The sequence below is a fragment of the Chiloscyllium plagiosum genome, unplaced genomic scaffold, assembly GCF_037043375.1.
Source record: "Chiloscyllium plagiosum isolate Xiang-an unplaced genomic scaffold, Cpla_swu_hap1 HiC_scaffold_20, whole genome shotgun sequence".
NCBI lineage: Eukaryota > Metazoa > Chordata > Chondrichthyes > Orectolobiformes > Hemiscylliidae > Chiloscyllium > Chiloscyllium plagiosum.
The window spans coordinates 69,691,590-69,712,142 of record NW_028270158.1 but is presented as its reverse complement, the minus strand read 5'-3'; the positions used below and the strand labels follow the sequence as shown (position 1 = coordinate 69,712,142).

Sequence of the window (20,553 nt, the reverse complement as noted above, 5' to 3'; positions counted from 1 at the left end):
AATTCAATCCCTCTGCTAATGAACGATAATACTCCATAGGCCTTCTTACAAACTCTATCCACCTGAGTGGCAACCTTCAAAGATCTATGTACGTAGACCCCAAGATCCCTCTGTTCCTCCACCTGACTAAGAAGCCTACCATTAACCCTGTATTCCGCATTCTTATTTGTTCTTCCAAAATGGACAACCTCACACTTGGCAGGGTTGAACTCCATCTGCCACTCCTCAGCCCAGCTCTGCATCATATCTAAGTCCCTCTGCAGCCAACAACAGCCCTCCTCATTGTCCACAACTCCACCTATCTTCGTATCATCTGCAAATTTACTGACCCACCCTTCGACTCCCTCATCTAAGTCATTAATAAAAATTACAAACAGCAGAGGACCCAGAACTGATCCCTGCGGAACTCCACTTGTAACTGGGCTCCAGGCTGAATATTTACCATACTGGGCTCCAGGCTGAATATTTACCATAATATGATGCAACGGTGGAGGACAAACCTGAGCAGGCAGAGGGTCAGACAGAAGTGTTTAGTCCTGAAAGGCTAAGAGATTTGCAACAGAAAGACAAGACGATGCGTACTCCGAAAAGGAAGCAGAGAATATTTCTGAGGGTTATTATCTGCAAGATAGAGTCATAAGATAAAAATGGAGACCATGGCAGGTTAGTGCAGAGAAAAAATGGGCCGAAGTACACCAGATTGTGTTGGCGGTAGCATACAGACAGGAAGTGTTACGGGTAGCCCAAAAACTCAGGCTAAGGTACAAAATCATTCTTATTGGCCTGGAATACACAAGAATGTTGTTAACCATTGCCGTGCGTTTCATACCTGCCAAATGGTAGGTAAGCCACAGGCGGTAATACAACCAGCACATTTGGTGCCAATTCTTGCATTTGAAGACCCTTTCACACGGCTTATAATTGATTGTGTAGGTCCCCTCCCAAGAACTAAAAGTGGGAACCAGGTCTTGTTAACCATTATGCAGATTTCTGGAGGCAATGTCATTACGGAGTATCAAGGCAAAAAGGGTACTCAACAAGTTAGTAGCTTTCTTCACACGATATTTGCTACCCAGAGAGATTCAGTCGAACCAAGGGTCAAATCCTACTGCTAGTCTGTTTAAGGAGGTTATAGATAGCTTAGGTTTAAATCTAGTACGTTTCATCATGAATCCCAGGCAGCTTTAGAAACGTAGCATCAGATCTTGAAGACCATTTGAGAACATGCTGCCAGGAATATCAGAATAATTGGGGTAAATGTATCCCATTCTTTTTAGATTAGATTAGCATCCCTACAGTGTGGAAACAGGCACTTTGGCCCAACCAGTCCACGCCGACCCTCCGAAGAGCAACCCACCCAGACCCATTTCCCTCTGACTAATGCACTTAGCACAATGGGTAGTTTAACATGGACAATTCACCTGACCTGCACATCATTGGACTGTGGGAGGAAATCGGAGCACCCAGAGAAAACCCACGCAGACATGGGGAGAATGTGTAACCTCCAAACAGAAAGTCGCCCGAGGTTGGAATCGAACCAGGGACCCTGATGCTGTGAGGTAGCAGTGCTAACCAGTGAGCCACTATGCCGCCCCTAATGTTTACTATTTGAAATGCCCCAAATGAATATATTCACTTCACTGCTCTCGAGTTAATATTCGGTCATGAAGTGAGAGGTCCTCTGAAATTAATTAAAGAAAAATTGACAGGGCCAAAGTTGGAAATCTCACACTTAGATTTTGTATTGGAGGTGAGAGAGAGGTTTAATCAAGTAGGTGAGTTGCTAACCAGCATCTAAAGAGGGCACAGTATGAAATTAAGCAGGCAGCAGATAAAAGCTCTGAGGCTCGGACGTTTTCCTCAGGGGATGATGTTTTATTCCTGTTACCAGTGATAGGAGATTCCTTCAAAGCCATGTTTAGTGGTCCCTATCAAATTGAGAATAAGTTGAGTCAGGTGAACTATCGAGTAAACTTGCCAAATAGGAAAAAAAACGGTATTGGGTATGTCATGTGAACATGTTGGAACTGTATTATATTAGAGAGAAAGAACTGGAGAAACAGGTGTTAGTTACCACCCTGCAGATGGTGTGGATTTGGATGTGCCTCAAAATAGAGTTAAAATGAAGAAGTTCTTGAGGAGTGGGATAAGTTAGAAAACTATCTGTCTCAGGAGCAGAGAATGCAGTTGAAAGGTTTATTACTGCAGTATGAGGACATATGTAAGAATCAGATTGGGAGGACTAATGCTATTGTACATGACGTAGATGTTAGGAATATTGCTCTGATAAAACAACACTCCTATTGGCTTAATTCATTCAAAGCCAAACAGGTCCAGAAGGAGGTGGAGACCATGATCGACGAGAACATTATCGAACCGAGCCAGAGCAAGTGGAGTTCACCAATCGTCTTAGATACCAAACAGGAGGGGATTCAATTATTCTGCGTGGTTTATCGGAAGGTCAACACCGTTAAAAAATCGGACTCACATCCAATTCCTAGATTGTAAGACTGTATTGAGAAAGTTGAACCAGCTCGTTATATCACCAAATTGGACTTAATAAGTGGTTACTGGCAGTTAGATTTTTCAAAGAAGATGAAAGAAATTTCTGCGGTTGGAACTCCAAGTGGGCTATATCAGTTTAAAGTGATGCCCTTTGGAATGAAGAATGTACCCGCTGCATTCCAAGGAATCGTGGACAGTGTTGTGGCTGGCTTAACAAACTATACAGTCTATTTGGTCGATGTTGTGATGTTTAGTAAGTGCTGGAAAAGTCATATGGTACAGTTGGCAGAGCTATTTGAATGACTACAAGAAGCAAAACTGGTAATAAATGTAAACAAAACCGAATTCGTGAAAACAGAGGTGGCATTCTTGGGACATAACATCGTTCACGGAAGGTTGACCCCATGGAATGCAAAGATGAAGAAAGACGTGTTTCATTTTTTTGGGATTCAGTGGATTCTATCAAAAGTTTATTCCTAACTTCCACAGTTTGATTGTACCATTAAACGATTTGCTGAAGGCGAACACAAAGTTTCAGTAGGCAGAACCATGCCAGGAGGCATTCGACCATTTCAACGCAACATTAACCACCAAACCAGTTTTAGCTACACCAAACGTTTCAAAACCTTTTAAAGTTGCCATTGATGCTAGTGACATGGGAATTGGAGCTGTATTGCTTCAGGAAGATGATGATGGGATTGAACTGTCAGTTGGTTACTTTTTGAAGAAACTCAACATCCACCAGAGGAAATACTCCACTATCGAAAAAAAGAACTATTGAATTTGGTACTGGCGTAATGATATTTTAATGTGTATGTGTTGGATATGATTGTGTACACGGATACAAATCCTCATGCATTCTTGCAATGCTTTAAAGACAAGAATATAAGACTATTTTGTTGGAGTCTTACGTAACAGACTTTTAATTTACATATCGCACATGTTGTGGGTCAAAAAATGGAATCGCAGATGCGATATCGCGGATTTAACTGATAAAGTGCAGATAAGATTAGTATCTAATCAATGTTATATTTTGTATGGACAGAAGTTAATATAAACTTAGTTTAAAGTGATATGTATGTCATGAGATTTTGATTAAGGAATAGAAAGAAAAAAATGAAGCCATCTTTTAATTATGATGGTTCCTTTTTCTAAAGGGAGGAGGTGTTATGAAGGTGTAGTATTACTGTACATTTAAGAGAGTTGAAAAGCTAGCAAGGACAAAGCACACAGTGTCCGGAACAAGGTAACAATGTGACACTTGATCGAAACAAATAACTGCAACTGAGTTGTTGTTAAACAAAAACAAATTCAAATTTGGCCAATCCGTTTGAATTATGCCCCAAGGTACCAAAATGCAATCAGATTTGAAAATAGTATTTTGATAATATTAAAAATAATGAATCGATCTGATGTTTTGGGATATAAAACCGAATATTTTGAACAGTTGGGGGAGAATTACCAAGCCACCAAAAAGTATAGACTGTCTGCAGAACAGCTCTCTGAAACGTACCTGTATAGAGGTTTTGCACCATCAGAACATCAAAACGACGACAGAGGAAAATCTGCAGAGGAAAATACAAAGAGAAGATTCAACAGCTGGCTGGTTTTGAAAGTTGAATTTTTTTGTAAATCTTAACGAGGACTTTTTCATTGGACTAGCAATGTAGAGTTGGAGGTAAAACGGAATGGAGTTGTAAATATTTATAATATTCTCTGCTGGACTTAAAGAATGAAGTTGTTAATTTTTACTTTAAGTAGTGAGCTCTGGAATAGCTCTTTGCCTCTCGAATTTTAACAGATTACAGCACGGGGTGAATCTTTTCTGTGTTGCTGGTTCAAAGTAGCAGCGGCGTTTACCCTGTGTCATAACAGAGAGTATGCACGAATGCAAGAGAGAGAGTGTTTGTGACTGCAAGAGAGATTGCATGCATGAAAGAGTGTGAGAGAGAGTATGTGTGAATGCAAGAGAGACAGCGTGTGTATGAATGCAGAGTGTACGTGAACACAAGAGTGCATGCATGAACGTGAGTTTGTGTAACTCAATGTGAGAGAGTGTGTGAATGCAAAAGAGAGTACGTGCAAACGCAAGAGTGTGTGCATGTGCAAGAGGAAGTGTGTAACCATGTGCAAGAGAGTGTATGCACGTGCGTGAGGAAAAAATATGCGTATGTCCAAGAAAGTGTGCATGTGCGAGAGAGTGTACACATGCAAGAGAGAGTGTGTAGGTGTAAGAGAGAATGTGTCCATGTAAGAAAGAGAGCGTGCGAGAGTCAGAGAGGGATTACGTACCTGCATGAGGGAAAGAGAATGCATGTATGGGAGAGGGAAAGAGACTGCGTGCATGAGTGTGCATACATGAGAGAGTGCATGTGTGTGAGAAAGAGAGTGCAAGCATGTGAGAGTGTGCATGTGCACAAGAGTGTATGCATGTGAAAGCGAATGCATGCGTGCAAGAGAAAGATTCCGTGCATGCAAGAGAGAGTGCATGAGTGCAAGAAAGAACGTGTGCGTGCATGTGTGTATGTGTGTGTGCATGTGTGTGTGAGAAAGAGAGAGAAAGTTAGTGCATGTGTGCCCATGATGCCAGAGACTTTTCCCCAGGGCAGGGTTGACTGGTACGAGAAGCATAGCTTGAAGATATTAGGAGGAACATTTAAAGGAGACGTTCGAGATATGTTCTTTACACAGAGAGTTGTGAATGCATGGAATGCGTTGCCAGCTGTGGTGGTGGAGGCAGAGTCATTGGGGGCATGTAAGCAACTGCTGAACATGTACATGGATAGCAGTGAGTTGAAGGGTGCGTGTGTTAAGTTACTATATTTGACATTAAGACTACATCTCGATACAACATCGTGGCCCAACATCTATGTTCTATGAGAGAAAGAAACTGTGTGTGTGTGCAAATGTGTGTCCATGTGCTAGAGAGTGAGCATGACAGACAGTATGTATTCGTGTGAGAGAAAGCGTTTGCATCAGTCAGAAAGAGAGTGAGAGCATACAAGAGGGTGTGTGTGTGAGAGAGGGAGTGCATATGCACGAGAGAGGGTGCACGTACATGAGAAACAATAGTGTGTTCCTGTGAGAGAGAGGATGTTGTGCAGGCATGAAAGAGAGCATGCAATAGACTGAGAACGAGAACGAGAGTGAATGTGTGCGTGTGAGACACAGAGTGTGTGTGCGTGAGAGTTTGCACATGTGCAAGAGAGACAGAATGTGCTTGCATATGAGAAACAATGTGTGCATGAGAGTGTGTGTGTGTGCATGCGAGAGTGAAAGCAAATGTGTGCGTGTGCAAGACAGAAAAAAAGTTATGTTCCTGCATGAGGCAGAGTGCGAGTGAGAGAGTGCGGGTGTGAGAAAAGGTGTGTGAATGTGAGAGAAAGGGTGTGCATACCAGAAAGAGAGCGTGTGCATGCGAGACAGTGTGTGTGCTTGTGTGAGAGGACAAATGTGTGAATGCAAATTGTGTGTGTGCATACGAGAGTGTTTCCAAGAGAGACTGTGTGTGTGTGTGTGTGTGAGTGTGCACTGACGCAAAACAAAGAGTGTGTGTGTGCACGAGAAACAGAGCGTGTGAGTGAGTGAGAGAGGGTGTGCACATGCAATAGAAAGAGAGTGTGTGTGAGAGAGAGTGTGTGTGCGCAAGGGAGTGTGCACATGCAGAAGAGAGTGTGCATGCGAAAGAGACAGGCCATGAGTGCCTGAGAGGATGTGTGTGTGCAACAGGGAGTGTGTGCATGTGCATGTGCGAGTGCGTGTGTGAGTGAGAGCATGTTCGTGCGAGACAGTGTGTGTACATGTGTGAGAGAGAGGAAGTGCAAGAGAAAATGTGCGCGTGCACAGGAGAGAGCGTGTCAGTGCCTGACAAAGACAGGGTGTGTGAGAGAGAGTGTGTACATGCCAGAGAGCGTGAGAGTGTGTGCATGACAAAAAGAGTGTGTGCACGTGTGTGTAAAAGGTAGAGAGTGCACCTATGCAAGAGAGTGTGTGCATGCACAGGAGAGAGAACGTGTGAGTGACTGTCAGAGAGAAGGTGTGTATGTGCGACAGAAAGAGAATGTGTCCGTGTATGAGAGAGTTTGTGTGTGTAAGAGAAAGAGTGTGTTCGTGTGAAAGAGAGGTTTTGTGCGCATGCGTAAAGGAATGCATGAACAAGAGAATACGTGAGAGTGTGCACATCTGCAAGAGAGTGAATGTTTGTGCTTGCGAGAGTGTGCCTGTATGTGTGAGAGGACAAATATGTGTATGCAGTTTGTGTGTGCATGCGAGAGTGTTTCCAAGAGAGACGGTGTGTATCTGTGTGTGTGTGTGTGTTCAAGAGGGAATGACAGTATAGACAGTACGAACTGGAGACAGTTTGTGGAGGAAAATAAAGCTACACCAGGAGGGGGGAAATTAGACAGGAGAACATGAGGTGGGGGGAGATTTGGTGGGGGCTGCAGAACTGGGGACACACTCATCCGTGGGAATGTAATAGGGAGGTATTTGGGGAAAGGGACAAACTGGGCACGGGGGGGAATCAGGTAAAGCCCCTTTCTCAGTGAGTGGGGTGAGCGACAGGCAACGGCAGGAGACTGAGATCTTGCTGTGCATCCCTGTGGTCAGGCTTCATGCATGCTCACTACGTGTTGGGGAGGATGGGATATCAGGGACAAGAGGGCTCCACAGGAAGTCAGATTTTATATTACTTATAACTTACTTACTTACTTAATTGCAGTGTGGAAACAGGCCCTTCGGCCCAACAAGTCCACACCGACCCTCCGATGTGCAACCTACCCAGACCCATTGCCCTACATTTACCCCTTCACCCAACACTACGGGCAATTTAGCAGGGCCAATTCACCTAACCTGCGCATTTTTGGACTGTGGGAAGAAACCGGAGCACCCAGAGGAAACCCACGCAGACACATGGAGAATGTGCAAACTCCACAAAGACAATTGCCCTAAGGCAGGAATTGAACCAGGGTCTCTGGCGCTGTGAGGCAGCAGTGCTAACCACTTTAATGAGCCCCATTCAGTGACAAACCCTGAGGAACCTGTGGGAATACCAGCATTATTTCACGGGGGTAGGGGGCGTAAGTATTAGGGGAACATCCTCGTTCAAGGATGGGGATCTTGCTGTACACCGATTGTTGGGGTCCATGGTGCAGTCACAGGCAGGTCTGCCCACACAAACTTTTACCCAAAGACCAAGGGCTGGGGCTCAGTGAGGTGGGTATATAGGATTCGGAGGGAGGAGCAGAGGTGCTTTTATTTCGAGGTGTTAATAGAGTGGAAGCGTCAGGGCAAAACGGACACTGCACAATCTGGGGTGGGTTGGGGGCAAAACAACAGCGTGTGAAAAATGGGGAGGGGTTACATAATTGCTACTGATGCAAAACATGGAGAAGGGGAAGAAAACGATGGTGTTACAAAATGAGGGCAATTGTGTTCGCTCACCCACATTTTTTACTCTTTCCTCTCCGTGCCCCGATTGGGAGGGGCAAGGTTGTGGGAGGGGCGGGGCGGATGGGAAGCAAATTGTGTGGGAGGTGGTACTACTTGGTGAGCAGGTAGGAGAAGGATTGCGAGATGCTAAGTTGTGGACACTACAGGGTAGAGGGGGCAGATAATTCTGGGGTGGTGTAATTTGATTGGGGGAAGGAAGTATTTGGTGGGCAGTATCTGGAGGGGCATGATCATGATAGTGTTTATATTCTCCATAGGTTGGAGTCGTTCCCACAGCTTCAGGATAAAGTGCATGGTGGGGATATAGGAGATTGAGGAGGCAATCCCTCAATTATTGATCATGGCTAACAGGCATGATGAACTAGCTGTCTGGGGACAAGGAGGAAGACTGTGAGAAGGACAGTTACAATGCAGACAATGCCGCCAGGTGTCAAACACAGAGTAGAACAGAGGGAAAAGTGAGGACTGCAGACGCTGGAGATCATAGCCAGAATGTGGTGCTGGAAAAGCACAGCAGGCATTAGGATGCTTTTCCAGCACCACAATCTGACACAGAGTAGAACAGAACTGAATGTCGCAAAAGAGAGGATTTTCCTAATTAGGAACATAGGTAGCGTTTTTTGGAGCCACAAATGAAACTTTGATATGATATGCTAATTAGCAGGTGTCAGGCTAAGTAAGGTCTCAGGGCAGCTCGGGAGGGAATGGAAACTAAATGGGATAACCTAACTGTGGCAGCCAATGTCAGGGTTGGCGGGGTAGGGGGTGTGGGGGGTGTGGGGGGGGGGGGGGGGGGGGGGGGGAATGGGTGAATTTGCAGATATATCAGTTAAAAGTTAAATTAAAGAGCTTTTCACTTATCATCCGTCAATAACTCCCTGATGACATGAAATTTCGCTTTGAGGCAGTTATATCAGAAGAATGAACACATGGCTAAAGCACTAATGTGGGATAAAATAGTATCATTTCAAAGGACGTTGTCATCAGTATTCGGAAAGGAAAGAGCTATACTGAGGGGACAGACTGAACCAGGAAAAGGAATCTGCTCTGGAAAGAGCAAATAAGGAATCAGAAAAAAAAAACTAATAAATGAAGGCAGAATAGGAAATTAAAACAGTCTAAATATAAATGAAACGTGAAAACATAAAATAGAAAAGAACAAACTAAGGACATGGATGAAAACAGATAAATAGGATTCAGGAATACGAGAGCAAAGCGATGTTTGAAACAGAATAAGAGGAATCACCAATAAAATGTATTCGTGTCTCAGGAGAAATGAAGCAATAATACCGAGGAGGAACGAATGAGGAATGGCTGCTGAAATATTTCGGCAGAGAATTCAATGTTACAAGATAAAATGCAGTTGGGAAAACAAGTGAAAGAAACAAAGATGTGTTAGTGCAGAAGCTGCAATTATTCATTCAAACATAATATCAGCATAAAATACCCAGATATAAATAGTATGATATAAGTGGAGACAATGATTAGCAAGGGATTGATCACACACTTAAAACAGGTGGAGGAAGAAATATAGACAGATGAGGAATACTAGTTTAAAAAAATCTTGGGTGGGTCTTCTGACATATTGGCGAGAAAAGATAAACGAAGGAATAATAGATTCAATTCCAATGTATTCAAGACTCCTTTTGGAACAAATAGATAAACATTTGGTGCTGATCTGTAATGAGATTAAGCCACACTGAAGTGAAAGTTGTAGGTAACATGAAAACAACATTGACCTTGCTACTGTATGAGATGTAATTCAGAAGGACATGAGTAGCGTTGCATTCTGCTTTCTAGTCTTATTGGTTATGAATCTGATGACTTATTGACCCAAATTCAACGACTTGTATTAGTTCATCACGAAAAGATAGTGCTTGTGAAATTTGTCATCAATTTTCCTTAGTAGCAAATTCGATATTGAAAATGGTTCTCTCTGGTCCAACCGAATTATTAGTTTCCCTTCATTATGGTGAAAAATGCACAATCCATGGCTGCTCAACAATTTGACCAAAGGTTAGAGACAGATATTTACCACAGCTCTCGGCATTTGTGAAGAACTGCTCCCAATGGCTGCAGTCCTTCGTACTGAATGTAGCAGTTCTCAAGATCAAGTCCTTTTATTGAATCAGAGTAATTAATGACGAAACACAGGACAACACAATCTATTCTGGTCAGTTGCAAGTCACTAAATGAAAATGTTTCCAAATCTTTCAGTGAATTCTGCGTAAGTGATTTATTCTGAGACTCAAAAGGGTAGTGCAAAGTATTCAAGATGTTTCTTTTACTAGTTATAATCTTAATGTTTCCAATCTGTACTTTAACAATGTCCTTCACCGAATCGATGACCTGACAGACTGTCTGATGAAGAAATGGACATATAAACTCTTCCAGAGGACGAACTGACGGTTGGGAGGGGAGACCAGCAAAAAAAGGATGAATATTTCAAATCGTCCATCTTCCTTACTATGGGCCTCACTGAGCAATTTCTGAATGACTCTGGGATCAGGAGTCAGGAATTGGGCATGAGCCGCTACAAATTCTTGGATGGTGAGATGTGGGAATGTGTAACACACAATCTGTGCAGATACATCTTTCTTCAAAACATTATTCAGGAATCCAGACAGGAACTGGGAAGGTTGCAGATTGTACCGATTCAAATCTCCATTTCTAAACACAATCTTTTCAGAAACACCAGTGAAGGCCATCTCACCAAGCTTCAGAAACACACCACGGGGGTTTTCAATCTGACAGGTATTATTTTTCAGAATATTATAACTATAAGAGGAGTAGAGTTTGGTAATGGTCTTGGGAACCTGCTGCTATTTTCTGTCCTCTTGCGTGAAGAATGGACTCAGTGAGCCACCAAGGATCCAGCAGTATGAATGGTTGCAGCAAATCGTGTGCAGGATCTCCTTCCCCACTACATACTTGTAAACAGCTGCTAACACTATCTGATCTTAAAAAAACCTGCTGAAATATTCCTTCCTACATCACCAAAAAATCTTATGATTTCAGCAGTGATGCTGATCTCAGCCTTTTCTAATAAATGCAAAGCAGTTGGATGGCTGGTCACTTGCACTGAACATCCTTGGAGCAGGTGGTGCTGGATCAAATTGCACACATTGTCAGATATTTCACACCGGCATTTCAGATCAGTTCACATGGACTGAGGTTCTGTATCTCTCCGACTGTCAGAAATATCAATACTCTCCTTGAATTCATCCAAACCATCAAATATAAACAGCAATCCCTCTGGGACTTCCAGAACTCTCCCAGAGCATTCCCAAAGTAAAGATGATGAAAAAATATCAGATTCCTCAGGGTTATCCGACAATTAGGAGCATTCAAATCCTGGAATTTAAAAATGAATACAAATTGAAACCGTGGGTATATTTTCCGAATGGCCCAGTAATAAACCATCTTTTGTGCCAATGTTGATTTTCCAATAGTTGGGACTCCACTTATTACTGCTGAAATCCCAGTTTTGGACTTTCCCCTGGAAATGTTGCATTGGAACAATTGATCAACTCGGGCTTTTTCCAGTTCTTTTTGGAGAAGTTTCTCTCTCTACTGTTGATGGACTCGGCCTCATCCTAACGGTTCATATTTTACAAGTGTCCGACTTCGAACTCGAGAAATAATCGTTTTCTCAGTGTATCGATGAACCAGTGGGAAAATCTTCACCTTCTCCTTTATTAGGATACTATTCACTCTCAGCTTTTGTGTACATGAGCAGAGAGATCTCGGTGTCCAGGCACATAGACCCATGAAAGTTGTTTTCCAGGTTGATACGGTTGTTAAGAAGGCATATGATGTCTTAGCTTTTATTGGTAGAGGGATTGGCAGGCAGACGTTGAATAGGCTGGAGCTGTTTTCCCTGGAACATCCGTGGCTGAGGGGTGACCAATATTCTCGATTAGATTCTCTCACTCTTCGAAGCGTTAGGCCGAACTCTCACTATTACTCTACATTAAATCCTGTCTCCTCCACAAAGGTTAGGATCCCATCATCAAGTCACTCTGCATTTGCACTTGCATAGTACATGACACTGACCCAGCTAGCACAAAGCTGGTTATTAGAGAGAGCAGAACCATTGACACTCCAGTTTATATCTGTCACCCAGGACTCCCTGATTGCACCCGATTAACAACCCCAATTAGGGAACTCATGTTAAATTAGATCCATCTACTTGACCTAATGACAATCCTATTAGCTTCCCCATTTCGTTCATTAGGCTTAGGTCCTCGAACTGAAATAAAAGTTCAGCTTTCTGGGTGCAGGAGGTACATACTGATGGTTAGATATTTCCAAGGTTGGCAGAATTACACCATTTAGGGCAATCTGTGCACCGTGAAGGGTTCACTTTGCTTTTTTTCAGGAGAGCGGGTTCTCATGATCAGACAGAGTCAGAAGCACAGCCAGGTGGTCACCGAAACACATCCACAACCTCACACACACACATACACATACACGCAGAAGCATACCCACACCCTTACACACACAGATGCATACATATGCAGATGTACACCCACACACAGAAATACAGTCAAAGGTAGATATAAGAACGAACTGACGAGCAAAAACACACAAGCATGCACACATACACACACACTCAAACACACATCCACACGCAATCACACAATAGCACAGTCAAACTGAAATGTGGAATCATATCTACACAAAAACTACAGAAACATTCCCATGCCCTCAGAGCACACACAGGAACACAATCAGAGTGCAGAAGGAGGACACACATACTCTCACACATGCGCGTGGGCGCACATACATGCCGAGAAAAACAGCCGGACTGAGACAGATAGGAACACACCTATGCACAGACAGAATGCACACACATCCACACACACAAGAACAATCATGTTGTGATATAGGAACACATCCTAAGGGGGGGTAGATATAGGACTAATGTTAGGGGTAGGTTCTTCACTCAGCGAGTCGTTAGTTCATGGAATGCCCTGCCAGTAACAGTGGTGGACTCTCCCTCTTTATGGGCATTTAAGAGGGCATTGGATAGGTATATGGAGGATAGTGGGTTAGTGTAGTTTAGGTGGGCTTGGATCGGCGCAACATCGAGGGCCCAAGGGCCTGTACTGCGCTGTATTCTTCTATGTTCTATGTTCTATGTTCTATCTCCACTAAAACATAGAATTATAGCCACACCCTCACACAGATGTCGAAACAAATTGATAGTATGAGACGTTGCACATCAATCACGAAGGGCTGACAAAAATGTCATAGACACACACGAGCACATTTAAGCAAAATTACTGAACCACAATCACATATAGATGTAGATTGAGAGCAACACTCACAAACAAACACAGAGTCACACCCACAGAGAGATCCCACGGGGCAAATAATGGTCTTGGAACACGGACAGACAGGGAAACACAGTCTGAACAACACACTTACCTGCTTAAAGAAGAGCATAGTCAGGCAAAGACACATCCTGCACTCTCACAATAATACACTGATACTCAGAGACGCATATACATGGAGTCACAGAACCATAATGACATGCTGACAGTAAAATACACACACATGCGCGCACAAACACACAGCCAGAGGGACTGTACCCCACAAACAGCATACACGCTGGCACAAACATAACTGATGCAAATACGTAAAACACACAGATATATAATCACACAGGCACTGTAACATACACATACATGAAAACACACACCTTCACGGAAGCATACTCATAAAGACTGCATAACATTCACAAATACATAAATACATGAATGTGTAGTTACCGAAATACCTCCCGATGCACACAAAGGGAAACCCACACGCATGCACAAATACTCTCAAAATGTGTCACAGTCAGGGACACATCCAACGACAAAAACTGAGAGACATTCACACACAGAGTGACAAACTCACAAAGGCAATGAAGCTGCCACCCGTCCACTCAGATACACAAAGAAACCCTTACACACTGAAAGAGAAACGCATGAACATTCCTCTCACTCAGACACAAGGAAAGGAAAGGGAGAACATCAACGTTTAGGATAGTTACTTACAGTAATGTGTCAAGATATTTCTGGCTGCATCTGTGCACTTTATATTTTCCCTGGGGCAATCACTGCCTGGGGAAAGATCAGTGAAGAGAACAGGAAGGGATTTGTGTCAATGCAAGTCAGCATGTGCTGAACTGAGACAACACTGAACTGGTCAATGTGAGAAAAAGACAAAGACAGCACGAGGGAGAGACAGAGAGACAGACAATGAGCTAGATAGAGACAAAGTAGGAGAGAAATCGAGGGAGGCAGAGAGATAGACAGACAGGTAGAGAGAGAGAATGTGTGAGACAGGACAATACAGATAAAGAGAGACAGATATAGCGAGTTAGAAAGAGAGACAGAGAGAGACTCAGCAAGAAGCTGTGAGTTGAGGAAGAGCACGAGAGAGGAAAAGTGAAACACAGACAAGACAGACTGGAAAAAGAGGAGAGATGGAGAAAGCGATATTCTTGTGATGGGAGTCAACAAAATGTTGACTCAATACTCCCTCAAATACAAGTGTGCATGTAACAATAAACTGTTCAGAAGAGGTGATCACCCGTACCTGGAGCCTTTCCTTTGTGTAATAAAGTGTTTATCGTGAGCTGAACAGAGAGAGAGTCTGACAATCATCATGGTGCAGGAGGAACTGTTTCTGCCCTTCCCCCTCCTTCCCCGGTAGGGAAAATGCAGACACCTCCCGCCGGTCTTTAACACTCATCCACAGAATCGTCCGTGAAGACCCAATGTTCCAGCTGAACACATCACTCACAGCCAGTCTGTCATTATGAATCACTCTTCTAGCCACTTTCCATGCTACTTTGCAACTGGCAGTCACCTTTTGCGCCTTTACCTGACCCTTTGTCACGTTCTTCAATATTGTTGAACGTGGAGATGAAAAGATTCTTGTTAACATTTTGGGTCGGTGCTCATTGCACACAGATATGTGTGTTTGACGTTACAATTGGATGAGCAACGATCTTCTAGAAAGGCATGAGAGCTCGGCTCGAAGGGCTGAATTGGCTCTTGCTGCTCATTGCCTCTGTGTCACCGTGTGTGACTATCCATCAGTCAATCAGTCACGTTCTCCCTGTGTCTGCGTGGGTTTCCTCCGGGTGCTCCGGTTTCCTCCCACAGTCCAAAGATGTGCAGGTCAGGTGAATTGGCCATGCTAAATTGCCCGTAGTGTTAGGTAAGGGGTAAATGTAGGGGTATGGGTGGGTTGCGCTTCGGCGGGTCGGTGTGGACTTGTTGGGCGGAAGGGCCTGTTTCCACACTGTAATGTATTCTAATCTAATCTAATCTAATCAGGGATAGCAGCGTGTTCCTGAGCGTGGTAAAGGGTGACCAATACTATTTCCCTCCCTCCCCATTCACAGCTGGGTGTTATACTTGGACCCGTCTGATTGTGATGATGGAACCTTGGCCGTCCACTTGCAATTCCTGCACTGGGAACACTGCAGCTGCCTCTGGAGCTTTCTCAGTTGTTTTGCTGAGTCATTCAGTGAAGAATTTATGTGATCAATTGATGCACCGCATTCCTGAATTTCTCTCTGAACCTGGACAGAGTCACTGCATAAAATAATGTGTTTGAACTGCAGCTGAAATTCTTCAGCATTTCTTCAACATTCGTAAAATCGATGAGATCTATACTTCCAACGAAATGTTATTTCAATGCTGATTCGACTGGCCACCAAGATGTACGTGACTTTCAGAGTGTTCATCAACAGAATTAACACGTATGGGATGAAAGGGGTTAAATGTCACCAAACCAATTGAATCCCAGCCATCTGGGATCAGTAAAATAACTTGACTTTGTTCGATTGTACCATTGAACATTGTCAATTATCCTCACAGGTTCAAATCGAAAATAGAATAGAATGATTTTTGAACAGAGCAGAATGTCAGCTGCGGCGAGAGCAACAGCCAAGGGTTTCTCTGTACAATATTTACTCTTCATTTTCCGGCAGCAAATGACTGCAAAACGATCAAAGGAGAAAAGGACAGTGACCCAGATGGAACAGTCTATGGCAGAATGAGCCGGGACAAGGATATCACTGCACGCAGGGTGATATCCAGGAAACACCTTGCGAAGTCAAAGTATTTGAGTCGAAACAGTTTGATTTCACTGAGAATGGACACTAGCTCTGACGTTCCCATAGACAACAAGCAGCACGTTTTGCATTTAGAGAGGTCACACTTACCACATGCAAGGACAAAATGACCAGGAAATTAACTGAAAAAGACAGGAGGTAAAATACAAGTCGGAAATTGATGACCAAATAATCCCTGCGTCGGCCCATATAACAGTGAAAGATCTGAGCACCTAACTAGGGCAGGTGGGAGAGTTCAGATGTCGCGTTTGAACATCACACTTCCAATGGCCTGACCCATTTCGAAACTGCACAATCCTGGGTTTAACTAAGTGTAGGCAGGCAATCATCAGATGGCGCGGGGGATTGGTGGTGAAGGGTGGGGGGAGGGCATATTTTTTAAGGTGAAAGGGAAGAGATTTAGAGGGGATCTGAGGAAGAGTGTTTTCAACCAGAGTGGTGGTTGTCTGGTAATTCAGTGTCTGATGGGTCGTGGAAGCTGTAAACCTCACAAACTTTAAAAACTACCAGGATGAACACATGAAGCATTACAACATTTGAGACTAAGTGTATAGTGCTAGAAGCCGGGAGGAATGCAGATATCGTGAAGCTTCTTAGCTCAAACCAAATGGAATGAAGGATCTTTTCTGTATAGGAGAAAGTGAGGTCTGCAGATGCTGGAGATCAGAGCTGAAAATGTGTTGCTGGAACAGCGCAGCAGGCCAGGCAGCATCCAGGGAACAGGAGAAGGGCTTATGCCCGAAACGTCGATTCTCCTGTTCCCTGGATGCTGCCTGATCTGCTGCGCTGTTCCAGCAACACATTTCCAGCTCTTTTCTGTATAGTCTGGTTCTCTAATTCTAAGAATTCTGGGAGGCATATTGGGACGTGAAGCATTTTAATGAAATAAATGAAACCACTTTGAGTGCAGAAAATATGAAATAGAATCATAAATAAATGGCAAAAACCAACAGATATGGCAACACATGTGGGAAGAGAAACAGAGTTAATGGAATCACTGTTCATCAGAACATCTTCACCTGAGCACGGCTCACTGAACTCAAAACATCATCTCAGGTTTCTCCCTGCACAAGATCCTACGTTGCTACCAAAACACAGGGATTCATTTCACACAGAGAATTGAGATTTAAAATGCTACTATTTATCTACGATGGAACATATTTTATACTGCTCTTTGCATACTGGGCATAGATCGATTCCTGGAGGTGTGCAATATGGAAACAGTCACTGTGGCCGAAATTGCCCATGCTGACCAGCTATCCAAAATTAATCAACTCTCATTTGCCCTCACAATCCTATCAACACTTTCTATAAATTTACAAATCCAGATACATTTTGTATGTTATAATTGCACCAGCAACCATCACTTCCTCTGGCAGATCATTCCACATGTGCATCACACTTTGCATGAAAATGTGGCACCTTTGGTCCCTTTTAAATTTTTCTCCTCTCGCCCTAAATCTATCCCCGCTTGTTCTGGATCCCACCCCACCCAGGAACACAGGGAGAAGACCTTGTCTATTTACCCTGTCCGGGCCCCCTATGATTTGAAAACTCTTCATAAGATCACTCGTCAGATTCTGAAGCACCAGGGAAAACAGCCCCATTCTGTTCAGCCTCTCCCAATAGCTCAAATACTCCAAACCTGGCAAGGTCCTTCTAAATCTTTGCTGAAGCCTTTCAAGTTTCACAACATCCTCCCTTTTAGAGGGAAACTAGAAAAGCACACAATATTCCAAAAGTGGCCTAGCCAATGTCATGCACAGACACACCAAGATATCCCTACTCCTGTACTCAATGCTCTGACCAATAAAGGAAAGCATATCAAACGTCTTCTCATCATCCTGAGAAATCATTCTCAAGGAACTATGAAACTGCACTCCAACGTCTCATTGTTCAGCAACATTCCCCAGGACCTTACCATTAACTGTATATGTCCTGCTCTGGTTTGCCATTCCAAAATGCAGCACCACGCATTCATCTAAATTAAGCTGTAACTGACACTCGTCGGCAAATTGGCCGATCTGAAGAAGATCCCATTGTTCACTGAGGTAACCTTTTTCGCAGTCCACTCCAACTCTAATTTTGGTGTCATCTGCAAACTTACTAACTGTATCTCCCATGTTCACATCCAAATCATGTATATGAATTAGGAAAGGCTGTGGATCCAGCACCGATCCTTGTGGCACATCTATGGTTAGAGACCTCCAGTCTGAAAAGCATGCGTCCACCACCACTCTCTGTCTTCTACCTTCAAGGCACTTCTGTCCCAAAGGCTGGGTCTGCCTCAGTTCAATGTGATCGAACCTTGCTAACTACTCTAGCAATGAGGAATCTGATTGAACGCCTTCCCGAAGTCCACATAGATCACGTTCACCAATCTGTACTCATTAATCCTCCTTTTAGTTCTTCAAAAAAAAACTGAATCAAGTTAATAAGACATGATTTCCCACACGGAAAGCCGTATTGACTGTTCCTCATCAGTCCTTGCCAATCCAAATACATGTAAATCTTGTCCCTGAGGATTCCCCCCACAACTTTTCCCACAACCTCCATAGTTCTCTGGCTTTTCGTTACCACCTTTCTAAGTGGTGGTACCACCTGAGCCAACTTCTAATCTTCCGGCATCTTACTTCTGACTATCGATGACACAAATATCTCAGCAAGGGACACAGCAATATCTTCCCTAGCTTCCAAAGAGTTCTATAGTACACCTGATCAGGCCCTGGGGAGTTATCCACCTTTGTGTGTTTTAAGACATACAGCACCCCCTCCTCTGTCATATGGGCATTTTTCAAGATGTCACCATCTATTTCCCCAAATTCTGTACCTTCCATGTCATTCTCCATTGTAAATAATGACGCAAAATACTCTTTTAATATTTGCCGCATTTCCTGTAATTCCACACATAGGCTACCTTACTGATCTTTGAGGTCTCCTATTTTTTCCATAGTTACACTTTTGTCCTTAATATAGTTATGAAATGTCTTTGTATTCTCCTTCACCCTATTTGCCAAAGTTATCTCATGTCCCCTGTGTGCCCTCCTGGTTTCTCTCTTAAATATACTCCAACTACTTTTATACTCTTTTAAGTATTCACTCGATCTCTGCAGTCTATACCTGACATATGCATGTTTTTTTTCTTATCACAACCTCAATTTCCCTCGTCATCCAGCATTCCCTACATCCACCATGCTCGCCTTTCACACGATCAGGGACATATTGTCTCTGAATCTGGTTATCTCAATTTTGAAGGCTTCCCATTCTCTAACTTTTTACCTGAGAACAAACTCTTGAAAATTGTTGCCAGGGACTGTCAAGATTGGCAATTCTATAATTTAAAAAATTTACTTTTAGATCCAGCCTATCCTTTGCCATCACTACTTGAAAACTAATAGAATTACGGTCGGTAGTTCCAAAGTGCTCCCCCACTGACACCTCAGTTACTTGTCCTGTCTTATTTCCTAAAAGTGAGTCATGTTTTTACCTTCACTAGTAGGTGCATCCATATACTGAATCAGAAAATTTTCTTGTACACACTAAAGAAATTCTTGTCTACCTAAACTCTTAACACTTCTGCCGTCCCAGTCTTTGTTTGGAAATATAAAATATCCTAACATTACCACCCACTTTTTCTTACAGATTACTGAGATCTCCTTAAAATTTTTTCTCTCAATTTCCCGTGGACTGTTGGGGGTCTATAACAAAATCTCAATAAATTCATTTCTTATTTATCAGTTCAACCAAATAACTGGGCGTACACCGAGGAATATCCTGCCTAAGTACAGTCGTAATGTCATCCTTTCTCAAATGTGCAACTTGCTCTCTTCTCTTGACTCCTCTTTACTTCCTTCCCACAGTCTTTGTACTCTGCAATATTAAGCTGCAAGTCCTGTCTACCCCTGAGCCACAACTCTGAGCAACAGCAGGTCGACTGTTCATTGTCACTGAGGTGATGTTTAGCCTATCAATTATTACTATGTCCCAGGTTCATTCCGATATCTTACACCTCTGTGTAATGTTAATGATGTCTTGCTCCGAGCAGCCACAGACTATTCTGACTGGTTCTCCGTCACTTTTTCCTTTGATCGATTTGTGATCATTTGCTGTCAGAGACTAAAAACAAAATACTGCAGAAATAAAACTGCAGCTGCGTGTATCGCAGCAACCACTGTTTAATTTTGTTTCTTTTGAAAAAAATCCCTCAGTATTTCACATAGCATCCGTTGGTTATAATTGACAATATACAGAAGCTGTGTTAAAGAAAGCCAATATATTACCCTGAACCTGGATGGCTGGCATTTGGCTGGCATCATAGGATGTTAACATCATTGCTTCCATTCTTTTTAATTCTGTCGCTCAATTCTCTGACAGTCGAGCACATTATAGTCGCCAATGGTTTAAACAACGGACTGAGGGGTCAGAGCACAAGAGAGAGTCCAAGTGATGAAGTAATA

General features: G+C 43.2%; 1 pseudogene; it reads right to left on the bottom strand.

Moving 5' to 3' along the window:
• Positions 1-1,637: 1,637 nt before the first annotated feature.
• LOC148146653 (NACHT, LRR and PYD domains-containing protein 12-like) lies at positions 1,638-18,990 on the bottom strand (annotated as a pseudogene).
• Positions 18,991-20,553: the final 1,563 nt, after the last annotated feature.